Below are 14,407 nucleotides of genomic sequence, written 5' to 3'. Positions count from 1 at the left end.
AGACCCGGGCATTTCTTCGATGCTCCAAAGGGACTCTGGTTTTGATAACCCCGTTATGGAAGTCTCACCCTTGGTTCCCACATCTATTGGAAATGTCAATAGATTTCCGTTCCATAATATCGGACATGCCTTCCCTTCTGACAAATCCATAAGGGATGAGTCATGAATTGATCGACCAGGGCCTGCTTCATCTGATAGTATGACTCATTTCCGGGGACCCTGGGCTGTCGAGGATGTTCCGCAAACAACACTCCATCTCCTGGCGGATGCTTGGGCACCAGTAACTAGACGCTTTTACGATTTGGCTTGGAGAAAGTCGGCTGATTGGTGCGTGGAATGATCATTGGATCCCGTATCGGCTCCTCTTAAAGCAGTTTTACATTTTCTTACTCAGCTCTTTGTACCATAAATCTCTACAGATCAGCGATCTCAGCTGGTCATACAAGCTTGGATGGTGTCTCTATCAGTAGACATTCCTTTGTATGTCCGCTCCTCAAAGGCATTCACTTTTCTTGACCTCCTAAAGCTCGATATTCTTCCTTTTTGGATGTTAACGTGATTTTCAGTTTTTTGGAAGCTTGGTCTTCAAAACTACTGTTTTTTTTGTTTACTTTCATGTTAGCATGTTGCTGATGTCAGATCATTGTTAAATCTGAGTCATGAACTTTCAATATCATCATATTTTTCTTCTCTTTTAGCTTGAATACATCTTATTCACCAGTTTTCGTTGGATTATACAATTCTTAATTAACTTCCAGTTGGTTTTATTTGGTTCCAGTGTTAATGGTGTTAATGGTGTTAATGGTCTTCAGGTGACTACGCAAGAAAGAGGAGTCTAGGAGTACCACACCTTTCTGGACTGTACTGGATCCTGATTGGTTGCAGTGTTGCTAAGCTATATTATGTTTTTTACTGATGATTTTCTCTCATTTTTCTTTGGTGCTGAGGGAAAAATAAAGAAAGAGAAAGCATAATACTCACCTCCGTGTCATTAATAAATTACTTTACATTATACTAATCGTAAAATCTGATAATTTTATTTCAGACAGGAGCCTCACATTATGCTCATTTAAAGCTCATAAATAAAATAAATTATGGCCAACTGGTTATAAAATGCACATTGATCTAAACAATGTTATAAAAATAGAAACAATACACTCACTGCACACCAGTCAAGTCATAAGACTTGCTTTTCCCACAGAAATCACAAATTTGTAGTGATGTTACTACCGCAAAGGATTCTGGGTGGGCATATGCAAATTAGTTAAACAAAGAATCACATTTTTGTCTCATTTCATTTTAAACATTGATTCCTTTGAGTCTATTTGCTGTATACAACAGCTTTGAAACACATATACACAAACAGTACCTCACAAAAGTGAATACACCCATCACATTTTTGTAAATATTTATTATATCTTTTCATGTGACACTGAAGAAATGACACAATGTAATGTAGTAACTGTATAGTCTGTATAACAGTGTAAATGTGCTGTCCCCTCAGAATAACTCAACACAGCCATTAATGTCTAAACCAGGGGTAGGCAACCTTTTAGCAGCACTGTGCCGATATAGGATTGTGATGTCCCGTAGCGTGCTGGTACTATTTTTTCTTTTAATCGAGGTGTGTATGCTGCCGTATTCTGCTTGTGTTATTTTTACTGTAATTGCTTTGTATCGTTGTATTTGTGCGTATATGCAGGGCCGTCTTTAATAGTGACTGGACCCTGGGCAAAGCATTTGCTTGGGGCCCCCTGGAACCTGTCCCCCCTCCCCAGGCATGCAATCACGTCCTCCACCTCAACGCAGTGTCGGACCTAAAGTAGACAGGTGCAAGAATTTTTGGGGGTCTCCCTGTTGCACGGGTGATTAAAAGGTGGGGATCTGTCGTGCAACTCCAGAATGCATTGACAGCTGGGGCTCTACCATTTACCCACGTTTGCAGGTCTGTATTTAGCACTAAGCAGTTTTTGTGTGTTTAAATGTAAACAGGTTTTTGTATGGAATATGTTTGTATGTGGTGTTGGCGTGATTGCAAGCATGTATTTGTGTAGTGTTGGTTTTTGAATGCAGGGGTGTATTTACATATAATTTTGGTGTGTAACACAGACATGTGTTTGTACGTAGTGTTGAAATTTGAATGCAGGGGTGTATTTGTGTGTAGTGTTAGTGTGTGAATGCTGAGATGTATGCACATATATATACACACACACACACAGACATACTGACGCACACACACAGACATACTGACGCACACACACAGATATACTGACGCACACACACAGACATACTGACATACAAACATACTGACACACACACACAGACATACTGACACACATACCGACGTACACAAAGACATACTGACACATACTGAAATACAAACATGCTGACACACACAGACATACTGACCCACAAAGACATACTGACCCACAAAGACATACTGACACACAAACATACTGACACACACAGACTGACACACACAGACTGACAGACATACACTTTAAAACCTACCCTCCAGTTTCCTATCTTTCCTGCTGGTGGCCTAAAGGTGTTGAAAGTTGGGGTCTAGCGCTCTCGACCAGCCCCCCTCCAATCTGCCTACTCTTCTTACCCGCGCGCTCCTCTCTTTGTGGGAGGAAGTGATGCGCGGCCGTCACTTCCTCCCAGCCTGCTGCCGAAAAGCAAGGGGCCCGCTCGCGCTGTTAAAGCGCCTCAGCGTGCGACCGGGTCCCTGCTGACAGAAGCCCACCGGGTGGTCCTTTGTGCATGGGCCACCCGGTGGGCCTCCTTAGTGTGCGGATTACCAGCCAGAGGGTTAGAAATAGTTGAGGCTAGCAGGGCTCACGGTGCAGCTGGCAAGTTTCCCCGCGTTAAAGACGGCCCTGCGTATATGAGCTATTATATTGTATATGTTCATGAGTAGTTTATGTATTGTGTATGATACATATGAATGTGGGCTGTGTATGGGGGCTGCTTGTGGAATTGTGTGTGTGGATGGATATGTCACAGTGTGTGTTTGGAAGTGTATGGGGCTATTTGGGGTATTGCATGTGGGGTTGTGTGCATGTATGTGTTGTTAGTGGTGTTTCATTTATGCGGATTGTGTGCATGTTTGTGTGTGGGCTGTCCGTATTATTTGTATTAGGGGAGGGTTATTCTGCATTTCTGTGTATATCGAGCAGTGTGGGTGGCTTCCAGTAGGGACCCGGCCGGCCAGGTGCATGTCAAGGACAGGAGCTGCAACAGCAACTGCGAGCTGCTCTACTACAGTGTGGATTCCTATTCACAAGTGCTGGGAGGAAGTGATCTGAGATCACTACCTCTATGTGCTGCAATGCATTAATTGAGGATTGTCCTTCACCACCTTTTCGGATTAGCAGATATCTGAAGTTTTACTGGGACTCCTGATAGGCCAGAGCCTGTTTGACTCTAGCAGCCTTGAGTGCCGTGCAAAGACACCTCGAGTGCCGTGCATGGCACTAGTGCCGTAGGTTGCCTATCCCTGGTCTAAACTGTTGGCAACAAATGTAAGTGGAAATGTCCAAATTGAGCCCAATTAGCCGTTTTCCCTCCCCAATGTCATGTGACTCGTTAGTGTTACAAGGTATCAGGTGTGACTCTGGAGCAGGTATGTTATATTTGGTGTTATCCCTCTCACACTCTTTCATACTGGTCCCTGAAGTTCAACATGGCACCTCATGGCAAAGAACTCTCTGAGGATCTGAAAAAAAAAGAATTGTTGCTCTTTATAAAGATTGTCTAGGCTATAAGAAGATTGCCAAGATCCTGAAATTGAGCTGCAGCACGGTGGGCAAGACCATACAGCAGTTGCACAGGACAGGTTCCACTCAGAAAAGGCTCACGCCATGGTTGACCAAAGAAGTTGAGTGTACGTTCTCAGCATCATATCCAGATGTTGTCTTTGAGAAATAGACACATGAGTGCTGCCAGAGGTTGAAGGTGTGGGGGTGTGGGGGGGGGAGGTCAGTCTGTCAGTGCTCAGACCATACACCACACACTGCATCAAATTGGTCTGGATGGCTGTCGTCCCAGAAGGAAGCCTCTTACAATGATGATGCACAAAAAAGCCCGCAAACAGTTTACTGAAGACAAGCAGACTAAGGACATGGATTACTGAAATCATTGTCCTGTGGTCCGGTGAGACCAAGATAAACTTATTTGGTTCAGATGGTGTCAAGCATGTGGGGCGGCAACCAGGTAAGGAGTACAAGTCAAGCATGGTGGTGGGAGTGTCATGGACTGGGCCTGCATGAGTGCTGCGGGCACTGGGGAGCTACAGTTCATTGAGGGAACCATGAATACCAACATGTACTGTGACATACTGAAGCAGAGAATGATCTCCTCCCTTCGGAGACTGGGCCGCAGGGCAGTTTTCCAACATGATAACGACTCCAAACACACCTCCAAGACCACCACTGCCTTGCTAAGGAAGCTGAAGGTAAAGGTGATGGACTGGCCAAGAATGTCTCCATACCTAAACCCTATTGAGCATCTGTGGGGCATTCTCAAATGGAAGGTGGGGGAGCGTAAGGTCTCTAACATCCACCAGCTCTGTGATGTCGTCATGGAGGAGTGGAAGATGACTCCAGTAGAAACCTGTGAGGCTCTGGTGAACTCTATGCCCATGAGGGTTAAGGCAGTGCTGGAAAATAATGGTGGCCACACAAAATGTTGACACTTTGGCCCCAATTTGGACATTTCCACTTCGGGGTATACTCACTTTTGTTGTCAATGGTTTAGACATTAAAGGGACTCTCCAGGCACCCAGGCCACTTCTGCCCATTGGAGTGGTCCGGGTGCCAACTCCCACCACCCTTAACCCTGCAAGTGTAATTATTGCAGGTTTTATAAACTGCAATAATTACCTTGCAGGATTAAGTCCTCCTTTAGTGGCTGTCTATTAGACAGCCACTAGAGGAACTTCCGTGTTCTTAGAACAGGAAAAGTTTTTTTAAACAACGCTGGACATCCTCACGCCATGCATGAGGACCTCCAGCATCGCCGAAATCCTCATGGGAAAGCATTGAATAATGCTTTTCTATGGGGAGGTCTAATTGCCACGCATGCGCATTAGGTCTTCCCCGCCGGCTGACATCGGCAGGGGGAGGAGCGTGGGCGAAGCCTGACCCAGCGCCAAAAGACATCAGCGCTGGATTTATGTAAGTCACTGAAGGGGTTTTAACCCCTTCAGCAACATGGGATGGGGGGTGGGATGTAGAGGGAAATTGCAGGTTCCCTTTAATGGCGTGTTGAGTTATTTTGAGGGGACAGCAAATTTACACTGTTATATAGGCTGTACACTTACTACTTTACATTGTAGCAGAGTGTCATTTCTTTATTGTTGTCACATGAAAAGATATAATAAAATATTTAGTAAAATGTGAGGGCTGTACTCACTTTTGTAAGATACTGTATATATGTATATACCTTATCAAAATATAGTACGTGAACATAAACTAAAGACCTGCCAGAGCTGCTTTTGGCAAAACTTTCTCTTTGAAGTGGCTCTGTCACCTTCTGGGGTTTTTACATTTTTAGGGTGCAGTGCAGGTAGGTTTTACTTAAATGATGCTGTTCCCCCCCAGGTGCCAACATATTCACTGGTGATTGAACGTCTAGGAGCCCACATCAATGCTGTCCTCTTGCTCATGCATTAAACATGCAACTCTAATGTTTACAGAGGACCCCACAGGAGCCCCCATAGAAATTATCTCAGGATGAGTGAGATAATGCCTTATTTCCACAGTTGTCACTAGGAATGACTGGTGGAAACGCGCAACTAGATCCATCAATGTATTCTCTACAGACATCCCAACATCCAGAATCTCATTTCAGGGAGGTGACTGCACCCCCCCCCCTCCCCCCGGCGTGCCTCCACATGCCCCCACCCACACAACATATTACGACTATTTACACACACTATTAAAGGACCATTATAGTGCCAGGAAAACAAACTCGTTTTCCTGGCTCTATAGGGTTTTTAGGTCCCCCCCAACACTCAGGGTCCAACTCCCGCAGGGCTGAAGGGGGAGGAAGGGGTTAATCACTGACCTTTCTCCAGCGCCGGGCTCCCTCGGCGCTGGGGACTCTCCTCCCTCTTCTGATGTCATCAGCCGATGCGCATGCGCAGCAAGAGCCGCGCGCACATTCAATCAGTTCATAGGAAAGCATTTTTCAATGCTTTCCTATGGACGGCAGCGTCTTCTCACTGTGAAAATCACAGCGAGACGCGCCTCTAGTGGCTGTCAATGAGACAGCCACTAGAGGCTGGATTAACCCTAATGTAAACATAGCAGTTTACTAAGCAGAGCTGAAGTGGTCTGGGTGCCTATAGTGGTCCTTTAAGACACACACACACACACACACACACACACTGGTATATACACACACAGATACATGCACTGACACATACACACAAACAGATACCCACACTGGCACATACACACTAGCATATACACAGTAGCACACAGATGCCCACACTAGCACATACACACTGAAATAGAGGTGCACACAATTTGACACACATTGCAGTCACCTAGGACTGTTTCAGTGTCCCCACGTCTCCCAGTTTCCACGTGTCTCAGATGAGTTGCTGTAACTTCCTATCCCTGTCTCTCTCTACACACATGGCCACCTACTGCCCATCGTCTGTATTGCAGTGTAAACTGGTATTACTACAAACCGGCACCGGCCAGGCGGCCTCAAATACACACATTGTATGTTAGATTGTGTGTGTGATTTCCGTGATATTACACATGGTGTGCAGGTGTCAGGGAGTCACATTAAATATGCAGACATCCCAACATGCAAAATTGCATTTCAGGGAGGTGACTTCACAAGATACTGCCCCCCCCCCACACACACATACTGGAACATACAAACACTGACACACAGATATACACATTAAAACACACACTCAAATACAAACACATATTGACATGCACACAATCTGACACTTTACAGATTTGCAGCCACCCTCTTGTTGGCTTACCTTTGTGTCCAGGAAGGTGGCTTGCTTGAAGTTATGGTGCTGGCTGAGGCTGATGGGAGTGAGCATGCAGCAGCAGCTCACCCCAGCCTCTCCTGTACCTCCATGCAGCTCTCGTCTCTTCCCCTCTGCTTCCTGCGGCCACTTCCTGCTCCTTCCAGTCCTCCCGGGCAGCTCTCTGTGAAGCAGGGAGGAAGGCAGCTGATATCACAGGGGCTCAGTCAGCTCTTAAAGGGACAACACCCGACCGGGTACCTGTTTAATGAGTAGTATGGGGGTGTTAGGGGGTGCAAATCATACACAATATAATGGAATTCACACGCACACACATCAGGTTGTGTGTGTGATTTCCAGGATATTGTGTAGGACTTGCGAGTGTCAGGGATCAGCATTCACCATGTGGGAGTCTTCCAAAACTACCGGGAGACTTTGGATGTCTAAATATGCAGGAGTCCCCCGAACCTACCGGGAGAATTGGGATGTCTGTCTCTAATAAGATGGTAGTATAGTATAGCCTCAAATAATGATTGATATCAACAAATCCCTAGATTTCAAAGGTTAGTGGTGTCACTGATAAAAGGTTAAGATGCAAAATCTTATCTATCACATTACTAAAGATTCCACTGATTAGCTACAGAGCTAACTATGCGTGGTGAACGAAATAGAGTTGTCACCTAATTGTCTAACCATAACCAATTCAGAGATTACTATCCGTTAGCCCTGTCAGACACCCACTCCAAGTTTGGCTTATGAGGGACACTCAATTGTTTTTTCAAGCTTTCAAAAGATGAATCCTATATTATTTATACTTTATTAGATAATAGTACATACAGTCTTAGCTAATATGGACCAATAAAAGGTTTAAACCTAAGTGGGTAGAGTTTTAATATATAGCTTACCCAGCAAGACATGTCAATTAAAAGAAAAGAAAAAGGCATTAATTATTGCTAGCTTTCAGTTATAGAACAATTGAAGAAGGGACAGTTCCTATTTAAAGGAACACGCCACGCATCAGCACAGTGTAGTGGTTATGGTTCCAGGAGTCCCTATTATAAGGCATCAAACCGATTTAGAACACTTTGACTGCTTAGCTGGGGTCTGCTCCTCTACAACTTCTTCTCTGGTGCTTTCCAGAGCTAAGCTCTCAAGTGCAGGGCTAGTGCAATGGCTGAGACTGTTAGACTTTCTTTCTCAGCCTATGAATCCCTGCACCAACATGCTTAGCACAGTAATGTAGCCCCATGTAGCTAGAGCGCAGCTAAGCGGAAAAAGGCCTTGACAGGGGTTAGGAGGCGGGCTTAGGAGGAAGTAAGCAAGGGTTGGATTATGGGTAAGTAGGATTGGCTATTTAAATGAGCAGCCATTTTAGGTGAGTCATTCTAACTTTCTACCTGGTTGAGTTTGTGTTCACCTCGGTGTGCGCGGACTTTGCTTGGCGGATTTTCGTTTGTCTCCTCTGCAGGGCCAATGGACGACGTGGAGCGTTTGCTGGAGGGGATCAGGTCGGCAGCACGGCATCAGGGTGTGGACTGGCTACGGGCACAGCTAGGCCCTGCCCTGGCGGAGGCGGCGGATCGGGACGGTGATGGCGCGAGACCGGTCAGGGCCCGGAGGCCCCCGAGGAGGCTAAGCCCGGGCGCGGGGCCCGGTGAAGTTGTCCCCGGAAGCAGTGGGGTTTCGGTTGCGTCCGGCAGCAGGCCCGGGAGCCGCGTGGTCGAGGCCTTGCCTCCCCGCGTGCGGACGGAGCCTCGGACGAGCACTCGGAGGCAGAAGGATGTCGTGGATGGGGGCGCTGCTGCTGTCGGGTCGGAAGTGGCCGGGCGGCCCCCTGGCGTTGCAAGATCCACGGAGGGGAGGTCTGGGCGGGCTTCCCCCCCCATCGGAGAGTACCAAGGATGACGAGGCCGGATCCGGGAGACCGCATGGCCGGCCTGGGAGGCAGCAGGCAAGTGCAGGGGGCTCCGGCCGGGGCCCTCTTGGCGGGAAGGTTGTTAGGGGGAGCTCTGCCACGGAGAGAGGCGGGAGTAGGCCAGCGGGGGGTGCCCAGGCCATAGTCCTAAGGGGGGAGGGTCCCGGGGCCCCTAAGCGTAAACATGGATCGAAAGGTGTGAGTTCCAGGGGCGGGGGGGGTCTCGAGAGGTGGCCAGGTCAGAAAGCGGGTCCCCCGTAGGGGGGGTGGGTAGGTCCGGGCTGTCGGGGTCTAGTCAGAAAGGGGGTAAGGGAAAGGGGGCGGTGGGGATAGGCGCAGGAAAAGGGGTTCTGGAGGCGGTCAGTCGGAAGAATGCAGGAGGTCGGGTATCGGGATCCTCGGTAGTGGTCGGGCGGCGGGAGGGCCCGGATTCTGGGAGTGGTAGCGACAGTCCATCACCCGTTAGATCGCAGGGGTCCCGGGAGGCGCGGGGGAGGTCGGGTCGGCACTGCTCCCCTTCGGACAGCTCGGCAGGGGAATGTGCGGCAGCCCCTAGGTATGGTCGGCAGGGGCGGCCTACTAGTAGAGACGGGAGGAGTCGTAGCCCCAGGGGTTCCAGGGTGCCACGTGGTGGTAGAGGTCAGCGGGAGGCTTCGGTACAGAGCAGGCGCTCCCGGGGTCGTGACGGGAGGGGTATTGATGTCCGTTACACCCTACCCAGGACTTCTTCTCCTTGTCCTAGGTCTCGGAGCCGTTCCGCCTCCTCGCAGGCTGGTCACCGGGTGGGCTCCCCGGTCGGCGAGACAGCAGCGGAAGTTCCTCTTCCTGGATGTCGGGCGATCTGCACTGCAGCCCCCACCGTCCCGGTTTCGGGGGGCTTGGCCGGTGAGTCCAGTGGGTCACTACACTCTAACGCTTTAATTACCACACTTCAGGCACTACTCCACTCATTGGGGGCGGGGGGTGACACTAGCGGCATTGGTCAGGTGTGGGCTCCGGGCGTGGTGGCTTCAGGCTCTCGGGTTGGGAACTCCACAGGGCCTAGTGCGGGCGGGGACATGGTGTTGCCGCAGGACGTAGGGGAGATTGGGAGCGAGAGGGCTGAGTTGATAGGGGGCATTCCCGACGCGGCTAGACAGCACGCGTATGTGTCGTTTGCGGGCCCGTTGGGGGTCCATTTGAAGCAGGAAGTGAAGGATAAGATATGGAAAGGGGAGTTTTGCGAGATCTTCTCCCTCCTACCCTTGGAGGATTTTATAGACCTCAAGGAGGAGGATAAGAAGGACGAGAAGAAGGAGGAGGAGGAGAAGAGGAAGCGGTATCGCAAGATTCCGAAATCCTTTGGGAATTGGCTGAGGGCCTTTTGCGTGCTGGCTAGCGTGCTCGGCGAGAAATCGCCGGGGTTATGCTCCTCGCTGTTTTGTTATTTGGATGGCATTTGGGAAGCGTACCGGACTGGTGTGGTGGCGGTATGATGAGCAGTTTAGGCAGCGGCTGGCGGCTAACCCGGGTATGCGGTGGGACCAAATGGACCTGCCGCTCTGGATGAAGTTAATGATGGCGCAAAAGGCGCAGCCCTTTCAGAACTCGGCCGGCGCTAGGGGGCAGTCCGCCTCGTCGGCCGCCTTACCAAAGGGCTTATGTTGGCTCTATAATGAGGGCCAATGCAAATGGGGGACCACCTGTCGCTTCAAGCACGAGTGCTCCGGCTGCGGAGGCGCTCATGGGCTCAACCGCTGCTTCAAGAAAGGGAAGTCCGGTGGCGCCGGTGCTGCGGCCGCGGCCGGGGGAGGGGGAGCATCCGCTTCCCCTGGGCTTAACCCCAGTGAGGCTAAGCGCGATGGAGCCATGGCTAAGCCGCTACGTTAACAGGGCGGATGCCGCTGTGCTCCGGGCGGGTTTTGAGAAGGGGTTTTTCATTCCGTTTCAGGAGCGGGTGGGGGGATCGGGAAGGCTGCGCAACCTGAAGTCTGTGGCTGACTTCCCGGACGTGGTTAGGGAGAAGCTGGGCAAGGAAGTCGGGCTAGGCCGCATGGCGGGCCCGTTCGCAGTGCCTCCGCTGGAAGGCCTGCGGATTTCCCCACTCGGGGTGGTTCCCAAGAAGGAGCCGGGTAAATTTAGGCTCATTCACCATCTCTCGTACCCGAAAGGAGAGTCGGTGAATGACGGTATTCATAAGGACTTGTGCTCGGTGTCTTATGCGTCTTTCGACCGGGCGGTCGATTTGGTCCGGCGGGCCGGGCGTGGGGCTCTGATGGCGAAGGTGGATATTGAGGCCGCGTTTCGGCTGCTGCCGGTCCACCGGGACTGTCATCACCTGCTGGGGTGTTTCTTCGAAGGGGACTACTTCGTGGACTTGTGCCTGCCCATGGGTTGTTCCATTTCGTGCTCCTATTTTGAGAAATTTAGCACTTTTCTCGAATGGGTGGTACGGGTGGAAGCAGGGAATCGTTTTATTGTACATTATTTAGATGATTTTCTGTGCGTGGGGCCGGCTGATTCCTTGGACTGCCTGCGCCTGCTGCGGACGGTCGAGTGGGTGGCGGGCCACTTCGGGGTTCCGCTGGCGGCGGATAAAACTGAAGGCCCGACCACGTGTCTGAGTTTCCTGGGTCTGGAGATTGACTCCGGGTTGGGTGAATGCCGGCTGCCTCGGGATAAGCTGGACAGGCTTCAAGGGGCGGTGGCTGCTGTGGCGGGGGCGCGCAAGATTACTCTGCGGCAGCTCCAGTCTTTGATTGGGCTGCTCAATTTTGCGTGTCTGGTAATCCCGATGGGAAGGGTCTTCAGTCGCAGCCTGTCGGCTGCTACTGCGGGGGTTCGGTCTTCGCACCATTTCATTCGGGTGTCGGCGGCTATGAAGGAGGATTTGGGCATTTGGGATGCCTTCTTGCGGGATTTTAATGGGACAGTGTTGTTCAGGCAGGAGGGCCAGTCATCGGCCGAGCTTGAGCTTTTCACGGATGCTTCGGGCAGCGTGGGTTTTGGGGCATACTTTGGTGGCTGCTGGTGTGCGGAGAGGTGGCCGGACTCTTGGGGTTCGAGCCCTCTTATGCGCAACTTGGCTTTCCTTGAGTTATTCCCGTTAGTGGTTGCGATGGCACTATGGGGCGACAGGCTACGTGATCGGAAAGTGGTCTTTTTCTCGGATAACATGGCGGTGGTGCACGCGGTGAATCGTCAGTCTGCGGCCTCAAGGCCGGTGGTTAGGCTGCTTAGGCGACTGGTATTGCTGTGTATGTCTCGGAATGTTGTTTTTCGCGCGCGGCATGTTCCCGGTTATTTGAATGAGGTGGCTGATGCTCTGTCTCGTTTTCAGTGGTCCCGATTCTGGCTGGTGGCGCCGGGGGCTTCGAAGGACGGGCAGGCTTGCCCGGACGAGATTTGGCAGCTGGGAACATCCTGCTTGGAGGACTTGTGAAGGCTTCCCTGGCACCGGCCACTTGGGCCTCATACAGTAAGGTTTGGGGCCTGTGGGAGCGGTCGCTGGACGGGCTGGCCACGGACAGCGGGGAAGCCCTGCGGGATGCTTTCCTGTGGTACACTTGTCAGTTGCTGGCAAAAAGGGCGTCGCCTGCCATGGTGGACAGGTCCATGGCGGCGATGGCGTTTTGGTTCAGATGGCATGGGAAGGAGGACTTTACTAAGACCTTCATTATCAGGCAGGCCCTGAAGGGCTATCACAAGGGACGCAGGTCGCCGGATACCAGGCGCCCGGTGTCGGTTCGACTACTGGGGGATTTGGTGGGTTTGTTGCCCGAAATCTGTTTCGATGGGTTCGAGGCTTCACTGTTCAAGGTGGCGTTTATTTTGGTGTTTTTTGGGGCATTCCGAATTGGGGAACTGGTGAGCGCTAATAAGAGGGTGCAGGGGGGCCTGCAGTTTTCGGGGGTTCGCGTCTTGGATGGAAAGGTGGTGGTGCACCTTGGCAGATCCAAAACGGACGTCCGCGGCGTGGGCCGGGACGTGGCACTGGGGGCCTTGCCGGGCTCGGCTTTGTGCCCGTTGGCTGCTACGGCAGGGTACCTGGCGCGGAGGCCAGTGATGGGGGGTTCCTTGTTGGTGCATGCCGACGGATCCTCCCTCTCTCGGTTTCAGTTCACGAAAGTTTTTCGGTTGGGCTTGGGCAAGTTAGGACTTCATGCTGAACGATTTGGAACGCACTCGTTCCGTATTGGGGCTGCCACGGAGGCGGCTCGGTTGGGATTGGGGGACGAGGTGGTGAAGCGGATCGGGAGGTGGGAATCAGTAAGATTCCGTTCCTATGTCCGATTGGGTCTGTTGGAATGATGAGTTTGGGGACCGTTTTATGCAAAAAAAAAAAAAAAAATGTATATATGTTGGGGATGAGAGACTCGTAACTGGCGGTACTGTAACGGTTCACTGTGTTATTTGGGCTGGGGTGGGGGTCTATGTCGGACTTCCCTCATCATTTGTTTTTCCCCCCAGGGCGTGAGGCATGGATCGTGGGCCATTCGTTTGTCTTCTGGGCCGAGAGAAGGGCCGCAGCTCGAGCGCAAGGCCAGCAGCTGGGTTTTCCGAGGGGCCAGTTGGCTGTTCGCTGGTTTGGGTATCGGGGTTTCTGTTGGGGGGATGTTTGTGGTAAACTGTTTGGGATGCTGGCGGCGGGATACACGCCTGACTTACTGGTTCTGCATATTGGGGGTAATGACCTGGGCCTTACGCCGCAACGACGGCTGGTGAAGTGGATGAAGCAGGACATCAATAAGTTGAGGGGCCTGCTTCCGGGGGTCATGTTGGTGTGGTCGGAGATTGTCCCGAGGCGCCGGTGGCGGCACGCTCGGGATCCGTTAGCTATGGACAGGTGCAGGAAGAAGGTGAATAGCTTGATGGCAAGCTTTGTGCGGAAGGTAGGGGGTGTGGTAGTAAGGCACCTTGAGCTGGAGGAAGGGTTGCCAGGATACTACCGCTCGGATGGTGTTCACCTCTCGGAGGTGGGTTGGGACCTGCTCAACTTGGGTTGGCAGGATGGTATACGGATGGCTCTGTTTCTTCGGGGTGGCGGAGCTCAGACAGCTTAAGGGGTCAAGGTCTGAGCTTGTGGCGGGACGGGGAGCCGAAGGAGAGGAAATAGGCTCCCCTGGATGAACGTGAGGTGGAATAAACAGATTGTGGTCATCGGTGGTTGAGAGGTTTCGAGTCCTGGAGGTGACTCAGAACCTGGTGGGGCAGGGGTATCCGGGTATACCCCTGCCGTGGTTAATGGTTGGTTGGCACTTTGGAATGTTGGTGTATGTTATAAATATGTTATAAATATGTATAGGTGTTATTATATGGGGGTCATTGCCTTTTGTATGGTAGCCGAAGGAACAGGATGCGAGGGGGCGGAGTATGGGGGGCAATGACCCATGTTAAAATATGTTAATTTATTATTGTTATTGTTATTATTATTATTATTATTATAATTATTGGTTAATAAAGCTGTGGACAAATTTCCCCATAATACTTAGTGTCCGTGTGTTATTGGG

This window comes from Pelobates fuscus, chromosome 4, assembly GCF_036172605.1.
Source record: "Pelobates fuscus isolate aPelFus1 chromosome 4, aPelFus1.pri, whole genome shotgun sequence".
NCBI lineage: Eukaryota > Metazoa > Chordata > Amphibia > Anura > Pelobatidae > Pelobates > Pelobates fuscus.
The sequence above is the reverse complement of the archived record's forward strand: the minus strand, read 5'-3'. Positions refer to the sequence as shown.